Source organism: Balaenoptera physalus (assembly GCF_965194825.1).
Source record: "Balaenoptera physalus genome assembly, chromosome: 12".
NCBI lineage: Eukaryota > Metazoa > Chordata > Mammalia > Artiodactyla > Balaenopteridae > Balaenoptera > Balaenoptera physalus.
Window position 1 is genome coordinate 27,349,232 of NC_138897.1, and position 19,079 is coordinate 27,368,310.

Sequence of the window (19,079 nt, forward strand, 5' to 3'; positions counted from 1 at the left end):
AGATGCTAGACGTTCACTAAACTTGTGATAATCATTTCATGATGTATTAAGTCAAATCATTATGCTGTGTACCTTAAACTTATATAGTGCTGTATGTCAATTATATCTCAATAAAACTAGAAGATAAAATAAATAAAATAAATAAAAATAGAGAAAGTAGGGGATGGGGGGAGCTGTGCAAATTCAGAGAGACATAGGGGATACAACCAGATACAATGCATGATCCTGTTTTGCACTCTGGTTAGAGAACTACTTGGTTTAAAGAACAATATTTACAATACAATTTCATTTTGATAAAACATAGGGGTGTGTGCATGTATGTGTATATACACACATAGCAAAGGATCTGGAAAGATATATGGATATACACCAGGGTTCACTGTTGGGTAATAATACCTTAGTGTATCTGGGTTGTGGGAATGTGGTGGTTTTACTTATTTATTCCGTTTGTTACCCATTATTTCTTTAAGCTTGACTTACTATTACGTAAGTAACCATTAGAACTGTCAATTTATACTACTGAGAATATTGAAAACAAAAATAACCGTCAGGAATTCTTAGATCTAATAAATTCTAAGACTTTCAGTTTACTCACCCGTACAATGGGGATAATATAACTCTTCTTTGGTTGTGTAGAGGCTGGAATTAGTCAATGGCAAGCGCACAGCGCTAGGGTGGTCGTCACTGTTGATTGATTCCTGCTGCTCTCGGGACCCAAGTGGGGCGGGGCGGCCCAGGGACTCCCGACTGGTGGTGATGTAATTTGGGCACAGCTCTCAGCCCCTCAGGAAGGGGGCGCTGGGGCTTCCTTGCGTCCCGGACGCGCGCTGGTGTCCGTTCCCACGGGGGCTCCGCGCTCCTAACGCCAGAGGCGGGGCCGCGCCGTGTGCACCCGGAGGAGCTCGCGGCAAGGCAGGGCCGGGCGGCGGCGTACCGGCACAAAGTTGCGGAGGAGGCCGTGAAGGGACCAGAAGCGCCACTGGCCTCGCCCGTTCCGGCGGCCGTTTCACGGAGAGCAGGGTCGGCCCGACGGCCAGTCGCGGGCACAAACGCCAGCGCGTCGGAAGCCTGGCCGGGACCTGGCGACGCTGTGGAGGAGGTTGGTTCCAGTGGATGGAAACCCCGAGCCTGCCGAGAGGGACCTGGGGAAGAGCGATTCCCGACAACGCCCAGAGGACGCTCCCTGGGAGAAGGAGGCGATGGAGGGGCGCGGCCACGCACACCGCGCAGCCCGCAAAGACCGATCGCACGGCCGCGAGCACAGACCGGAGCTGCACAGACACCCCTCAGAGCTCGTGAGGCCCTGCCACGGGTCCCACGGCCGGGAGAGGGGCGAGGACAGAAGGCGGTGCCGCAGACGCTCCCGAGTTTATTCTTCGGAGCGGGGATCATCTGGTTACAGCCGGTCCCCTCCACAGTCTATGCGTCCTTGTCTGATGTACAGGGACTGTCACAGACGCCTGGCGAAGGCCCGTGTTGCACAGCAGAGGCCTGGAGAAGGCCCCTCAGATGCCCCTCGGGCCAGACTGGAGCTCGGCCGAGACCACCGCCTGGGTGCACCCCAGGGGAGAGGGGCTGGGTGTCTAAGCAGGGGACACCAGCCTCCCCACAGGGACAAACGCCTGGTCGGTACCAAGGGACACGAGAAGTCCTCTGCTTTGACCAGACGAAAATCAGGCCTGGCCTTCTCCAGAGAGGAAAGGCCGCAGTCTCTCCCCCGGGCCAGCGCAAACGAGAATCCGCCCTCTAGTGGTGTCGAGAAAGAGAAGGAAAGAGACGGCCTCGGCATCCAGTTTTTACCTCCCTTCAGACAAGCTTCAGACCTTAAAAAGCGAAAGCACGAAGACTCCGAGAAAACCAAACCGGACAAAAACAAGCAGAGTCCCGACCGCTTGGACATAGCAGAGGGGGCAAGAGGCCTGTTACCCAAGGTGAAAGAGAAGGTTTCCAATAACCAAAAGGTTCAAGAAGGGAAAGTAAGACCTCCTCATTTGGATGGAAAGCCTGAGGGCTCCCTCCCTAAAGGTGAGGAGGCAGATACGGATAATGAATTCAAGCCGCCCACCATGTCTTCTGAGTCATACTTCAACCACAACCAGCCTAGGGAGAAAAAGAAAAAGATTATGAAAACTTCAGCCACTGCTCTTGAAGAAAAAGGACCTAAAAAAAATGATTCAAGTGAAAACTTGGACTTGGTTCAGGAACTACCTAAGGTGAATGAAAACAGATCAGAGAAGCTGCAGCCCTCTGGAAACGTCTGGGCCAAGCTGGAAAAGGTCCCCACTGATGCACCAGTGTGGCCGGACCTCCCATTACCCAGGGTCCAGGCCAATGACCGTCCACTTCTTGCCTCTGGATTGATGTCCTCCTTACGACCAAAGCAAAAAGCACTGTCTTCACCCCAGGAAGAGGAAGAAGTTGGATTTACTGGATGCAGAATGAATTCTAAGATGCAAGTGTTTTCTGGCTCCAAGTGTGCCTATCTTGCCAAAATGATGACCTTGCGCCAGCAGTGCATCTGGGTACTTAGAAACAACATCAATTCAATCTTTAAAGTGGGAGGAGTCCCATATTCGGTTCTTGAACCCATCTTGGAGAGCTGTGCACCTGATCAGCTGTATCGCATAGAGAAATACAATCATGCACTAGTCCAAGAAACAGACAAATTATGGAAAATTCACTCTCACCAACACTTTAGGAAAGAAAGGCCAAAAGAGCACGAGACATGGCGAGAGATGTACATGCGGCTTCAGGATGCCCGAGAGCAGCGGCTTCAAGCACTGACAGTGAATATCCAATCTGCACAAGCCAATAAGCCCAAAGGCCGACAAGCAAAGATGATCCTTCTCAACTCTCTGGCCAGGCCACCTTCTGACGTTCGAAGGAGGCAGGAGAAGTTTGAAATAGGAGAAGCAGCTGCCCCTGAAAAAGTCAAGATCAAGCTAGCGCTTTACCCTACAGGAACCATCCATACTCCCTCCAGCAGAAACAGCCTTAACCTCACCCATGAGAAGCCAGCCGGAGCCTGCTCAAGCACCACCGGTACCCACTTGCCGCGGGTAGTCAGCGGCAGGAAACCTGTAAAGAAAATCACCCCCATGATGGCCAAGACAATTAAAGATTTCAAGAACAGGTTCTCCCGATGGTAAATTGAGGCCTTGCCTTGGAGCTGGAATTCCAGAGGAGGAATACAAGGGCAGTGGGTGTTAGGGAATGGGACTTCCAAAGGAGACTGGAATGTTTTGCTTTGTGGAAACTTTTGGACTCTGACTCTTGTAGTTTTCAAGTGCTGCACCTGTGTGCTGCCATAGCCACTGCCTCCTGCCTGGAGAACACTTCAGAATTCTTAAGATGAGACACCTCAGTCCCACTGACGATTTTAAGACCCATTATACTTTTGTTGTTAACTAGCCTCTTTGTAAACAATATGACATAGTCTTAACAAATATTATCCCCAGATTGTGTTTATATCAATAAACAAAAGTACTTAACATGAGATTTTTTTTTTTTACTCTCAGAGTAGATGAGGTCTTCTTGGACACAAACCCAGAAGCCATTAATTAAAAAGACTGATATATCTGACCACATAAAAATTTAGAAATATATTAAAAAAAAAGGTCAAAAGATAAACAACAAACTGGGAAAGATATTTATAACTCAGTTAACATTCAGAAGGCCAATTTCCTTTATATATAATAAGGGCCCACAAACTAATGAGAAAAAAAAGACCAATAATTTACTATAAAAATGGGCAAACATAGGAAAAGATGGTTCACACAAAAGGAAACACAAATGACTCTTAAATATATGACAAGATGCTCAATCTTACTAAAATGCAAATAAATATAATATGAGGGGGGTGTTGGTGGTGGGATGAATTGGGAGATTGGGATTGACATATATACACTAATATGTATAAAATAGATAACTAACAAGAACCTTCTGTACAAAAAAATTAAATTCAATTAAATTCAAAAAAAAAAGAAAAAAAACATAATATGATACAAATTTTCACCTATCAGTTAAGTAGAATTCAAAAGATTAATAGCCTGCTGTGTTGGAGCAGATGATCATACATTACTAGTAGATGATAAATTGATACAACTTCTATTGAAGTTAATAGGCAAATGTTAAATATATATTCTTTGGTACTACAATATCACTTTTAGGATGAGAAACTGAATGTATAAGTGACTAATGGCCAGAACCACATAAGCTCAGGAAGCCAAACCACAACCTCTGCAGCAACCATCCCAGAAAACCAAATCACAGACTCTCCAGCAATCAGTCCAAGAAACTAAATCACAACCTCCTTAGCAATTGGCCCAGAATGGTGAGGATTTGGTCAACAACTGCCAGCCTCCCTATTTTTGCCCTCAGTCTCCAAGTCAGGACCAACCAGAGAAAGCCAAATATGATCTCCAAATCAATCACATAAGATGCCCCACTTCTAGTTAGCCCAACTCCGGATTTCCCAAGTCAGCAACCTCCAATCAGAAAATACTAAAGCCTTCCCTTTTTTTTTTCACTATAAAGCTTTCCCACTCCCCTGCCTGCCAAATGCAAGTGATGGTAGCTGACTCCCTTGCTATAGCAAGCTCTCAATAAATAGCCTCTGTTTGTTAAGTTTGGGTGGTTTTTATTTATTTCCACAAGAACTGTATTCTACAGATGCACATGTATCAAACATACACATATACAAACTCTGATATAGCAATTTCACTTATAGGATTTTATTCTCCAGACACAATTGCGTGTGTTTGTGTGTGTGTGTGTGTACTCAATTAATACAAAGACATGACCATGGCATTTGAATCGAATTTTTCTCCAGGACATTTGCCTGCCTCTAAGAGGCTAAGATGCTGAGTAGTGTGTTTCACAACCTCAAGGTGCTACAGGTGCAAAAGTTCTAATCCAAGACCCACCAAGATAGGGGACCCTGGTAAAACCAATGAATACTCAGTCCTTATTCAGTCCAAGGAATAAGGACAAAGGATAAGTTAGGCTGCCTAAGCTCTGTATGGCCCAGAAAAATCTCAGTCTCTGAATTTGGACTGAGATACTCCTAGATTACTAGCTCCTCTCCCCAGGCACAAGACAAACAAGCCTAAATTACCTCTACAGGAAGATATCATCATCCTTCATCTCAAATTATTTCTAAAACCAAACCATCAACTACACTGCCATATACAGTCTAAGAAAAGAACAACATAAATGAAAAACATTAGGAATAACAGACAATTGAAACAGATTCACATGGGCCTCAAGATACTGGAACTCAGACACAGTCTTGAGAAAAACTATTTCAACCAATATCATTTACAATAGTATATAAAAATCAAATAGGGGCTTCCCTGGTGGCGCAGTGGTTGAGAATCTGCCTGCTAATGCAGGGGACACGGGTTCGAGCTCTGGTCTGGGAAGATTCCACATGCCGCGGAGCAACTGGGCCCGTGAGCCACAGCTACTGAGCCTGCGCGTCTGGAGCCCGTGCTCCGCAACAAGAGAGGCCGCGATAGTGAGAGGCCAGCGCACTGCGATGAAGAGTGGCCCCCGTTCGCTGCAACTGAGAAAGCCCTCGCACAGAAACGAAGACCCAACACAAGCAAAAAATAAAATAAATAAATAAAATAAAAATTAAAAAAAAAAAAAGAAAAGAAAGGCTTCCTGGGGGTGGTGAGACTTTGGCTGACTCTTAAAGGACATCCAACCAGATGCATCCATCTGTCAAACCATCTATCCATCCATCCATGGAAGCATTAATTAAAAAAAAAAAAAATCAAATAGGAACAAATCTAACAAAAGATGTTTCAGATTTCTTTTGGGGGCTGAACTGTGTCCTCTCCTCCCCAAATTCATACATTGAAGCCCTAACCCTGAATAATTAAGAATGTGACTGTATTTGGAGATAGAGCCTTTAGGGGGTGATTAAGTTAAAATGAGGTCATTAGGGTGGTCCCTAATCCAATCTGACTGGTGTCCTTAGAAGAAGAGGAAATTTGGACACACAAAGTGACACCAGGGATGTTCTCCAATGTAGGAAAGATCATATTGAGGCCACAGCAAGAAGGTGGCCATTTGCAAGACAAGGAGAAAGGCCGCAGATAAACCAAACCTGCCAACATCTTGATCTTGAACTTCTAGCCTTCAGAACTGTGAGAAAATAAATTTTTGTTGTTCAAGCCACCCAGTCTGTGACATTTTGTTATGGCAGCCCTAGCAAACTAATACAGCCTCTATGCTGAAAATGACAAAATAGGGATAAGAGGTACTAAAGAAGATACAATGTTTATGAATTGGGAAAATGAATTTTGTTAAGATGTTAATTCTCCTGAAAATTGATCTATAGATTGAATGAAATCTCATGAAAAGCTCAGCAGACTTTTTTGTATAAATTGAAAATCTGATTGTAAAATTTATGTGGAAATTTAGAATAACCAAGAGAGCACTGGAAAAGAGTTAAGTCAGAGGATTTACACTACCAGTTTTCAAGGCTTAATACTAAGCCACAATAATTAACATAGTTTGATATTGGCACAGAGATAGATAAATCTATCAATGGAACAGAACAGAGAGTTCAGAAATAGACCCACAAATATATGGTAATGTGATTTTTTACAAAATTGACACTGTAATTCAAAAAAATTTTTAAAGGTACTGGAGCAACTGGATAACCAAATAAGAAAAAAATAAAGCTTAACCCCTATCTCACATAAAACACACAAATTAACTGAAGATAACAATCCTAAATTTTTATGTACATAATAACATGGCATCAAAATAAATAAAGCAAAAATTGACAAAATCAAAACGAGAAATAGGCAAAAAAATACAATCACAGTGAGAGATATTTATATGCCTTCCTCAATAATTAACAGAACAAGAACAAGAAGAAAAAAATCTGTAAGAAATAAAAGATTTGAACAACACAATTAAGAAACTTAACCATACACTGAGCCATAAAACAATTCTTGACAAATGTTAGAGGACTGAAATCATGTAGATTGTTATGCAGAATATTGTTATGTAAACACAATGCAGTTAATCTAGAAAACAATGTCCAAAAGGTATCAATAGACTTCCCATATGCAAATAATACACTTCTAAATACTTACGGGTCAGAGAAAAATCATAATAGATGTTAGAAAATATTTGAAATTGAATGAAAAGGAAAAAATTAAAATGCTACATATTAAAACATGTGGAAGCAGGCAAAGTAGTGATTGGAGGGAAATTTAAATCTTTAAATGCATCTCTTAAAAGAGAAAAAAGGTAAATATTAATAAGTTAAGCAACTATATTAAGAAATTAGAAAAAAAATAATAAAATAAACTCAAAGAAAGTATAAGAAAGGAAATAATAATTTTAAGAATGTAAACATAAAGAAATAGAAATCAAATGTACAACAGACAGGATCAACAAAAGTTGGTTCTTTGAAAAGACTAACAAAATTGATAAACCTTTGGTAAGACTGGGGAAGAAAAATAAGAGAGAGAACGCACAAATAACCAATGTCAAGAATAAAAAGGGAAGACGGTTACAGATCCTGTACATATTTATTTTTTAAAAAAGGATGTATCATGAACAATTATGCCAATGAATTTGAAAATTTAGATGAGATAAATAAATTCCAAGAAAATACAATATACCGAACTGAAACCAAAAAGAAATTTACAAGTATCAACAGTCCTGTTGAAAAGAACTTGAATCTGTTAAAAACCAACCAACCAACCAACAAAAAACAAAACAAAACACTTTCTGTGGGAAATCCATACCCAGAATTCTTTTAAGGCAAATTCTACCAAACATTCAATGACAAAAACAATGCTAATCTTCATAATTTCTTCTACTGAATGGAAAAAGAGTGAACATTTCTCAATTTTTATGAGGACAATGTATCCCTCATACAAAAACCTGACAAAGACACTCAGAAGAGGAAAATAATAGGCCAGTCTCACTCATTAACATAGATGGAGAGAGGAGCTTCAAGATGGCAGAAGAGTAAGACGTGGAGATCACCTTCCTCCCCACAAATACATCAGAAATACATCTTCATGTGGAACAACTCCTACAAAACACCTACTGAATGCTGGCAGAAGACCTCAGACCTCCCAAAAGGCAAGAAACTCCTCACGTACCTGGGTAGGGCAAAAGAAAAAAGAAAAAACAGAGACAAAAGAATAGGGATGGGACCTGCACCAGTGGGAGGGAGCTGTGAAGGTCCCATCCCTATTCTCTTGTCTCTGTCTTTTCTTTTTCTTTTTCTTCCTAGTGTGTGAAAGGTTTCCACACACTAGGAAGCCCCTTTGCGGGCGGAGACTGTGGGTGGTGGAGGGGGGAAGCTTCGGAGCCATGGAGGAGAGCGCAGCAACAGGGGTGCGGAGGGCAAAGCACAGAGATTCCCGCACAGAGGATCGTGCCGACCACCGATAACCAGCCCGAGAGGCTTGTCTGCTCACCCGCCGGGGCAGGCGGGGGCTGGGAGCTGAGGCTCAAGCTTCGGAGGTCGGATCCCAAGGAGAGGACTGGGGTTGGCTGCGTGAACACATCCTGAAGGGGGCTAGTGCGCCACAGCTAGCTGGGAGGGAGTCCATGAAAAAGTCTGGAGCTGCCGAAGAGGCAAGACACTTTTTCTTGCCTCTTTGTTTCCTGGTGCACAAGGAGAGGGGATTAAGAGCGCCAATTAAAGGAGCACCAGAGACGGGCGTGAGCCACGGCTATCAGCGCGGACCCCAGAGACGGGCATGAGACACTAAGGCTGCTGCTGCAGGCACCAAGAAGCCTGTGTGCAAGTCCAGGTCACTATCCACACCTCCCCTACTGGGAGCCTGTGCAGCCCGCCACTGCCAGGGTCCCGTGATCCAGGGACAACTTCCCAGGGAGAACACACGGTGCGCCTCAGGCTGGTGCAACGTCACGCCGGCCTCTGCTGCCGCAGGCTCACCCCGCATTCCGTACCCCTCCATCCCCCCAGCCTGAGTGAGCCAGAGCCCCCAAATCAGCTGCTCCTTTAACCCCGTCCTGTCTGAGCGAAGAACAAATGCCCTCAGGCGACCTACACACAGAGGGGCGTCCAAATCCAAAGCTGAACCCCGGGAGCTGTGCGAACAAAGAAGAGAAAGGGAAATTTCTCCCAGCAGCCTCAGGAGTAGCGGATTAAATCTCCACAATCAACTTGATGTACCCTGTGTCTGTGGAATACCTGAATAGACAACGAATCATCCCAAATTGAGGAGGTGGACCTTGGGAACAACGATATACATATTTTTTTCCTTTTTTCTCTTTTTGTGAGTGTGTATGTGTATGCTTCTGTGTGTGATTTTGTCTGTATAGCTTTCCTTTTACCATTTGTCCTAGGGTTCTGTCTGTCCATTTTTTTTTATTTTTTTAGTAGAGTTTTTAGCACTTGTTATCATTGGTGGATTTGTTTTTTGGTTTCATTGCTCTCTTCTTTCTTTCTTTCTTTTTTTTAATTACTTTAAAAAATTTTTAATAATTGTTTTTTATTTTTTACTTTAATAACTTTATTTTATTTTACTTTATTTTATTTTATTTTATTTTCTTCTTTCTTTCTTTCTTTTTTTTTCTCGCTTTTATTCTGAGCCATGTGGATGACAGGCTCTTGTTGCTCCAGCCAGGCATCAGGGCTGTGCCTCTGAGGTGGGAGAGCCAAGTTCAAGACACTGGTCCACAAGAGACCTCCCAGCTCCACGTAATATCAAATGCAAAAATCTCCCAGAGATCTCCATCTCAACGCCAAGACCCAGCTCCACTCAACAACCAGCAAGCTACAGTGCTGGACACCCTATGCCAAACAACTAGCAAGACAGGAACACAACCCCATCCATTAGCAGAGAGGCTGCCTAAAATCATAATAAAGCCACAGACACCCCAAAAAACACCACCAGACATGGACCTGCCCACCAGAAAGACAAGATCCAGCCTCATCCACCAGAATACAGGCACTAGTCCCCTCCACCAGGAAGTCGACACAACACACTGAACCAACCTTAGCCACTATAGACAGACACCAAAAACAACAGGAATTACGAACCTGCAGCCTGTGAAAAGGAGACCCCAAACACAGTAAGTTAAGCAAAATGAGAACACAGAGAAACACACAGCAGATGAAGGAGCAAAGTAAAAACCCACCAGACCTGACAAATGAAGAGGAAATAGGCAGTCTACCTGAAAAACAATTCAGAATAATGATAGTAATGGTAATCCAAAATCTTGGAAACAGAATGGAGAAAATACAAGAAACATTTAACAAGGACCTAGAAGAACTAAAGAGCAAACAAACAGTGATGAACAACACAATAAATGAAATTAAAAATTCTCTAGAAGGGATAAATAGAAGAATAACTGAGGGAGAAGAATGGATAAGTGACCTGGAAGATAAAATAGTGTAAATAACTACTAGAGAGCAGAATAAAGAAAAAAGAATGAAAAGAATTGAGGACAGTCTCAGAGACCTCTGGGACAACATTAAACCCACCAACATTTGAATTATAGGTGTCCCAGAAGAAGAAGAGAAAAAGAAAGGGACTGAGAAAATATTTGAAGAGATTATAGTTGAAAACTTCCCTAAAATGGAAAAGGAAATAGTTAATCAAGTCCAGGAAGCACAGAGATTCCCATACAGGATAAATCCAAGGAGAAGAACACCAAGACACATATTAATCAAACTATCAAAAATTAAATACACAGAAAAAATACTAAAAGCAGCAAGGGAAAAACAACAAATAACACACAAGGGAATCCCCATAAGGTTAAGAGCTGATCTTTCAGCAGAAACTCTGCAAGGCAGAAGGGAGTGGCAGGACATATGTAAAGTGATGAAAGGGAAAAACATACAGCCAAGATTACTCTACCCAGTAAGGATCTCATTCAGATTTGACAGAAAAATTAAAACCTTTACAGACAAGCAAAAGCTAAGGGAATTCAGCACCACCAAACCAGCTTTACAACAAATGCTAAAGGAGCTTCTCTAGGCAGGAAACACAAGAGAAGGAAAAGACCTATCATAACAAACCCAAAACAATTAAGAAAATGGTATTAGGAACATACATACCAATAATTACCTTGAATGTAAATGGATTAAATGCTCCAACCAAAAGACATAGACTGGCTGAATGGATACAAAAAAAAGACCTGTATGTATGCTGTCTACAAGAGACCCAGTTCAGACCTAGGGACACATACAGACTGAAAGTGAAGGGATGGAAAAAGATATTCCATGCAAATGGAAATCAAAAGAAAGATGGAGTGGCAATTCCCATATCAGACAAAATAGACTTTAAAACAAAGACTATTACAAGAGACAAAGAAGGACACTACATAATGATCAAGGGATCAATCCAAGAAGTAGATACAACAATTGTAAATATTTATGCACCCAACATAGGAGCACATCAGTACATAAGGCAAATACTAACAGCCATAAAAGGGGAAATCGACAGTAACACAATCATAGTAGAGGACTTTAACACCCCACTTTCACCAATGGACAGATCATCCAAAATGAAAATATATAAGGAAACACAAGCTTTAAATGATACATTAAACAAGATGGACTTAATTGATATTTATAGGATATTCCGTCCAAAAACAACAGAATACACATTCTTCTCAGGTGCTCATGGAACACTCTCCAGGATAGATCATATCTTGGGTCATAAATCAAGCCTTGGTAAATTTAAGAAAATTGAAATTGTATCAAGTATCTTTTCCGACTACAAAGCTATGAGAGTAGATATCAATTAGAGGAAAAAATCTGTAAAAAGTACAAACACATGGAGGCTAAGCAATACAATACTTAATAACCAAGAGATCACTGAAGAAATAAAAGAGGAAATCAAAAAATACCTAGAAACAAATGACAATGAAAACACAACGACCCAAAACCGATGGGATGCAGCAAAAGCAGTTCTAAGAGGGAAGTTTATAGCAATACAATCCTACCTTAAGAAAAGAGAAACATCTCAAATAAACAACCTAACCTTACACCTAAAGCAATTAGAGAAAGAAGAACAAATAAACCCCAAAGTTAGCAGAAGGAAAGAAATCATAAAGATCAGATCAGAAATAAATGAAAAAGAAATGAAGAAAACGATAACAAAGATCAACAAAACTAAAAGCTGGTTCTTTGAGAAGATAAACAAAATTGATAAACCATTAGCCAGACTCATCAAGAAAAAAAGGGAGAAGACTCAAATCAATAGAATTAGAAATGAAATAGTAGAAGTAACAAGTGACACTGTAGAAATACAAAGGATCATGAGAGATTACTACAAGCAACTATATGCCAATAAAATGGACAACCTGGAAGAAATGGACAAACTCTTAGAAATGCACAAGCTTCCAAGACTGAACCAGGAAGAAATAGAAAATATAAACAGACCAATCACAAGCACCAAAATTGAAACTGTGATTAAAAATCTTCCAACAAACAAAAGCCCAGGACCAGATGGCTTCACAGGCGAATTCTATCAAACATTTAGAGAAGAGCTAACACCTATCCTTCTCAAACTCTTCCAAAATATAGAAGAGGGAGGAACACTACCACACTCATTCTACGAGGCCACCATCACCCTGATACCAAAACCAGACAAAGATGTCACAAAGAAAGAAAACTACAGGCCAATATCTCTGATGAACATAGATGCAAAAATCCTCAACAAAATACTAGCAAATAGAATCCAACAGCACATTAAAAGGATCATACACCATGATCAAGTGGGGTTTATCCCAGGAATGCAAGGATTCTTCAATATATGCAAATCAATCAATGTGATACACCATATTAACAAATTGAAGGAGAAAAACCATATGATCATCTCAATAGATGCAGAGAAAGCTTTCAACAAAATTCAACACCCATTTATGATAAAAACCCTCCAGAAAGTAGGCATAGAGGGAAGTTTCCTCAACATAATAAAGGCCATATATGACAAACCCACAGTCAACATAGTCCTCAATGGTGAAAAACTGAAACCATTTCCACTAAGATCAGGAACAAAACAAGGTTGCCCACTCTCACCACTATTATTCAACATAATTTTGGAACTTTTAGCCACAGCAATCACAGAAGAAAAAGAAATAAAACGAATCCAAATCGGAAAAGAAGGATTAAAGTTGTCACTGTTTGCAGGTGACATAATACTATAGATAGAGAATCCAAAAGATGCTACCAGAAAACTACTAGAACTAATCAATGAATTTGGTAAAGTAGCAGGATACAAAATTAATGCACAGAAATCTTCTGCATTCCTATACACTAATGATGAAAAATCTGAAAGTGGAATTAAGAAAACACTCCCATTTACCATTGCAACAAAAAGAGTAAAATACCTAGGCATAAACCTACCTAAGGATACAAAAGACCTGTATGAAGAAAATTATAAGACGCTGATGAAAGAAATTAAAGATGATACAACTAGATGGAGAGATATACCATGTTCTCGGATTGGAAGAATCAGCATGGTGAAAATGACTCTACTACCCAAAGCAATCTACAGATTCAATGCAATCCCTATCAAACTACCACTAGCATTTTTCACAGAACTAGAACAAAAAATTTCACAATTGGTATGGAAACACAAAAGACCCCGAATAGCCAAAGTAATCTTGAGAAAGAAAAACGGAGCTGGAGGAATCAGGCTCCCTGACTTCAGACTATACTACAAAGCTACAGTAATCGAGACAGTATGGTACTGGCACAAAAACAGAAATATAGATCAATGGAACAGGATAGAAAGCCCAGAGATAAACCCACGCACATATGGTCACCTTATCTTTGATAAAGGAGGCAAGCATATACATGGAGAAAGGACAGCCTCTTCAATAAGTGGTGCTGGGAAAACTGGACAGGTACATGTAAAAGAATGAAATTAGAACACTCCCTAACACCATACACAAAAATGAACTCAAAATGGATTAAAGACCTAAATGTAAGGCCAGACACTATCAACCTCTTAGAGGAAAACATAGGCAGAACACTGTATGACATAAATCACAGCAAGATCCTTTTTGACCCAGCTCCTAGAGAAATGGAAATAAAAACAAAAATAAACAAATGGGACCTAATGAAACTTAAAAGCTTTTGCACAGCAAAGGAAACCATAAACAAGACCAAAAGACAACCCTCAGAATGGGAGAAAATATTTGCAAATGAAGCAACTGACAAAGGATTAATCTCCAAGATTTACAAGCAGCTCGTGCAGCTCAATAACAAAAAAACAAACAACCCAATCCAAAAATGGGCAGAAGAGCTAAATAGACATTTCTCCAAAGAAGATATACAGATTGCCAACAAACACATGAAAGAATGCTCAACATCATTAATCATTAGAGAAATGCAACTCAAAACTACAATGAGATATCATCTCACACCGGTCAGAATGGCCATCATCAAAAAATCTACAAACAATAAATGCTGGAGAGGGTGTGGAGAAAAGGGAACCCTCTTGCATTGTTGGTGGGAATGTAAATTGATACAGCCACTATGGAAAACAGTATGGAGGTTCCTTAAAAAACTAAAAATAGAACTACCATACGACCCAGCAATCCCACTGCTGGGCATATACCCTGAGAAAACCATAATTCAAAAAGAGTCATGTATCAAAATGTTCATTGCAGCTCTATTTACAATAGCCAGGACATGGAAGCAACCTAAATGTCCATCATCGGATGAATGGATAAAGAAGATGTGGCACATATATACAATGGAATATTACTCAGCCATAAAAAGAAACAAAATTGAGTTATTTGTAGTGAGGTGGATGGACCTAGAGTCTGTCATACAGAGTGAAGTAAGTCAGAAAGAGAAAAACAAATACAGTATATATATGGAATCTAAAAAAAAAAAAAAAAAAAAGAAATCGTCATGAAGAACCTAGGGGCAAGATGGGAATAAAGACACAGACCTACTAGAGAGTGGACTTGAGGATACAGGGAGGGGGAAGGGTAAGCTGGGACAAAGTGAGAGAGTGGCATGGACATATATACACTACCAAACGGAAAATAGATAGCTAGTCGGAAGCAGCCACATAGCACAGGGAGGTCAGCTCTGTGCTTTGTGACCACCTAGAGGGGTGGGATAGGGAGGGTGGGAGGGAGGGAGATGCAAGAAGGAAGAGATAGATATGGGGACATATGTATATGTGTAACTGATTCAGTTTGTTATAAAGCGGAAACTAACACACCATTGTAACACAATTATACTCCAATAAAGATGTTTAAAAAAAAATAGATGGAAAAATCCTAAGCAAAATATTAGCAAATTGAATCAGCATTATATAATATAAAACTTCAGTGTATCCCAGGAATGAGGTAAGGTTGTTTTAATATTAGAGAATCAAGCAGTATAGTTAATGCACCACATTACAAAATAAAGAGAAATCATATGATCACTTCAACAAATGTAGAAAAGTGTTTGATAAAAATCAACCCACTTTCCTTGATTAAAAAAAACCCAAACAACTGTGGGTAAACTAGGAATAGAAGAAAGCTGCATTATCTTGACAAAAAGATATCTACCAATAAAACCTATAGTATACATCATACTAAAGGGTGAAATGTTAAAAGCTTTCCCTTTGAGTTTGGGGAAAAGACAATAATGCCTCTTAACTCCACTTCTGTTCAACATTATATTATACTGGAGGTCCTAATCAGTAAGATTAGGCAAGAAAAATAAATAAATGGCATAAGAATTTTAAAAAAAGATTTAGCTCTGTCTTTTATTCATGGATAATTTGACTGTGTATGTAAAGAAATCAAAATAATTCACAGATAGTTATTAGAATTAATAAATGAATTTAACAATGTCACTAAAATAATCAATATACAAAATCAATTGCATTTCTACATATCAGTCATACATATAAAATAAATTTAAAAAACCAAGAAACCATTTACAATGACATAAAAACCATTTAGAATAGTATCAAGAAACTAAAATTATTTCTAACAAAAACAAGCAAAACCTCTATGAAGAAAACTCTAAATTGCTACTGAAAAAAATTAAGAAACCCATAATAAAAAGAGATACTACACTCTTCGATTGTAGAATTCTTTATAATTCTCATTATTTTTAAATTGTCAATTCTTGGGACTTCCCTAGTGGTCCAGTGGTTAAGAATCCATCTTCCAATGCAGGGGACGTGGGTTTGATCCCTGGTTGGGGAACTAAGATCCCACATGCTGCAGAGCAACTAGGCCCACACACCACAACTACTAAGCCTGTGCTCCACAACTAGAGAAGCCTGTGCGCTGCAGCTACAGAGCCCACGCACTCTGGAGCCCACACGCCACAACAAAGAGTCCGCGTGCCACAACTAAGACCTGACACAGCCAAAAAAATAATTTAAAAATATAATAAATTAAAATTAAATTGTCAATTCTTCTCAAATTTATCTTCAGATTCAATGCCATCTCAATCAAAATCCGGCAACCTTTGTGGAATTTCACAAGTTGATTCTAAAGTATGTAAATACATGTTGTCAATAATAGTGTGACCAAGGATTGGTTCAAGATGGCAGAGTAGAAGGACGTGCACTCTGTCCCTCTTGCGAAAGCACCAGAATCACAACTAGCTGCTAAACAATCATCGACAGGAAGACACTGGAACTCACCAAGAAAGACACCCCACACCCAAAGACAAAGGAGAAGCCGCAATGAGATGGTAGGAGGGGTGCAATCACAATAAAATCAAATCCCATAACCGCTGGGTGGGTGACTCACAAACTGGAGAACAATTATACCACAGAAGTCCACCCACTGGAGTGATGGTTCTGAGCCCCACATCAGGCTTCCCAACCTGTGGGTCTGGCAACGGAAGGAGGAATTCCCAGAGAATCAGTCTTTGAAGGCTAGCGGGATTTGATTGCAGGACTTTGACAGGACTAGGGGCAACAGAGACTCCAACCTTGGAGGGCACACACAAAGTAGTGTGTGCATCAGGACCCAGGGGGAAGGAGCAGTGACCCCACAGGAGACTGAACCAGACCTACCTGCTAGTGTTGAAGGGTCTCCTGCAGAGATGGGGGGTGGTTGTGGCTCACCATGGGGACAAGGACACTGGCAGCAGAAGTTCTGGGAAGGACTCCTTGGCATGAGCCCTCCCGGAGTGAGGCCTCCTGGAGTCCACCATTAGCCCCACCAAAGAGCCTCTAGGCTCCAGTGCTGGGTTGCTTCAGCCCAAACAACCAACAGCGAGGGAACTCAGCCCCACCCACCAGCAGACAAGCAAATTAAAGTTTTAATGATCTCTGCCCACCAGAGCAACACCCAGCTCTACCCACCACCAGTCCCTCCCACCAGGAAGCTTGCACAAGCCTCTTAGATAGCCTCATCCACCAGAGGGCAGACAGCAGAAGCAAGAAGAACTACAGTCCTGCAGCCTGTGGAACAAAAACCACATTCACAGAAAGACAGACAAAATGAAAAGGCAGAGGACTATGTACCAGATGAAGGAACAAGATAAAACCCCAGAAAAACAACTAAGTGAAGTAGAGATAGGCAACCTTCCAGAAAAAGAATTCCGAATAATGATAGTGAAGATGATCCAGGACCTCGGAAAAAGAATGGAGGCAAAGATCGAGAAGATGCAAGAAATGTTTAACAAAGAACTAGAAGAATTAAAGAACAAACAGCTAGAAGAATTAAAGAACAAACAAACAGAGATGAACAATACAATAACTAAATGAAAAATACACTAGAAGGAATCAATAGCAGAATAACTGAGGCAGAAGAACGGATAAGTGACCTGGAAGACAGAATGGTGGAATTCACTGCCGTGGAACAGAATAAAGAAAAAAGAATGAAAAGAAATGAGAAGACAGCCTAAGAGACCTCTGGGACAACATTAAATGCACCAACATTCACATTATAGGGGTACCAGATGGAGAAGAGAGAGAGAGACAGGACTGGAGAAAATATTTGAAGAGATTATAGGCGAATACTTCCCTAACATGGAAAAGGAAACAGCCACCCAAGTCCAGGAAGCACAGAGAGTCCCTGGCAGGATAAACCCAAGGAGAAACGTGCCAAGACACATACTAATCAAATTGACAGAAACTAAAGACAAAGAAAAATTATTAAAAGCAACAAGGGAAAAGTGACAAATAACATACAAGGGAGCTCCCATAATGTTAAGAGCTGATTTCTCAGCAGAAACTCTACAAGCCAGAAGCGAGTGGCACGATATATTTAAAGTGATGAAAGGGAAGAACCTACAACCAAGATTACTCTACCTGGCAAGGATGTCATTCAGATTCGACGGAGAAATCAAAAGCTTTACAGACAAGCAAAAGCTAATAGAATTCAGCACCACCATACCAGCTCTACAACAAATGCTAAAGGAACTTCTCTAAGTGGGAAACACAAGAGAAGAAAAGGACCCACAAAAACAAACCCAAAACAATTAAGAAAATGGTAATAGGAACATACATATTGATAATTACCTTAAACGTGATTGGATTAAATGCTCCAACCAAAAGACACAGGTTCACTGAATGGATACAGAAACAAGACCCATATATACACTGTCTACAAGAGACCCATTTCAGACCTAGGGACACATACAGACTGGAAGTGAGGGGATGGAAAAAGATACTCCATGCAAATGGAAATCAAATAAAGCTGGAGTATCAATACTCATATCAGATAAAATAGACTTTAAAATAAAGAATGTTTCAAGAGACAAGGAAGGACACTACATAATGTTCAAGGGACCAATCCAAGAAGAAGATATAACAATTATAAATATATATGCACCCAACATAGGAGCACCTCAACACATAAGGCAAACGCTAACAGCTATAAAAAAGGAAATCGACAGTAACACATTAATAGTAGGGGACTTTAACACCTCACTTACACCAATGGACAGATCATCCAGACAGAAAATTAATAAGGAAACACAAGCTTTAAATGACACAACAGACCAGATAGATTTAATTGATATTTATAGGACATTCCATCTGAAAACAGCAGATTACACTTTCTTCTCAAGTGCATACGGACATTCTCCAGGATAGATCACATCTTGGGTCACAAATCAAGCCTCAGTAAATTTG

The 19,079-nt window shown here is 40.6% G+C and overlaps 1 protein-coding gene and 1 pseudogene across 10 annotated transcripts in view; one reads left to right on the top strand and one right to left on the bottom strand.

Annotated features, from left to right (window-relative positions):
- KATNAL2 (katanin catalytic subunit A1 like 2) overlaps positions 1–19,079 on the bottom strand; it is a 105,590-nt gene that overhangs the window by 74,001 nt on the left and 12,510 nt on the right. The gene's annotated exons all lie outside the window — the stretch shown is intronic.
- On the top strand, positions 1,005–5,341 carry LOC309639396 (elongin-A pseudogene; annotated as a pseudogene). The gene has a single exon. The product of its transcript is annotated as an elongin-A pseudogene (transcript).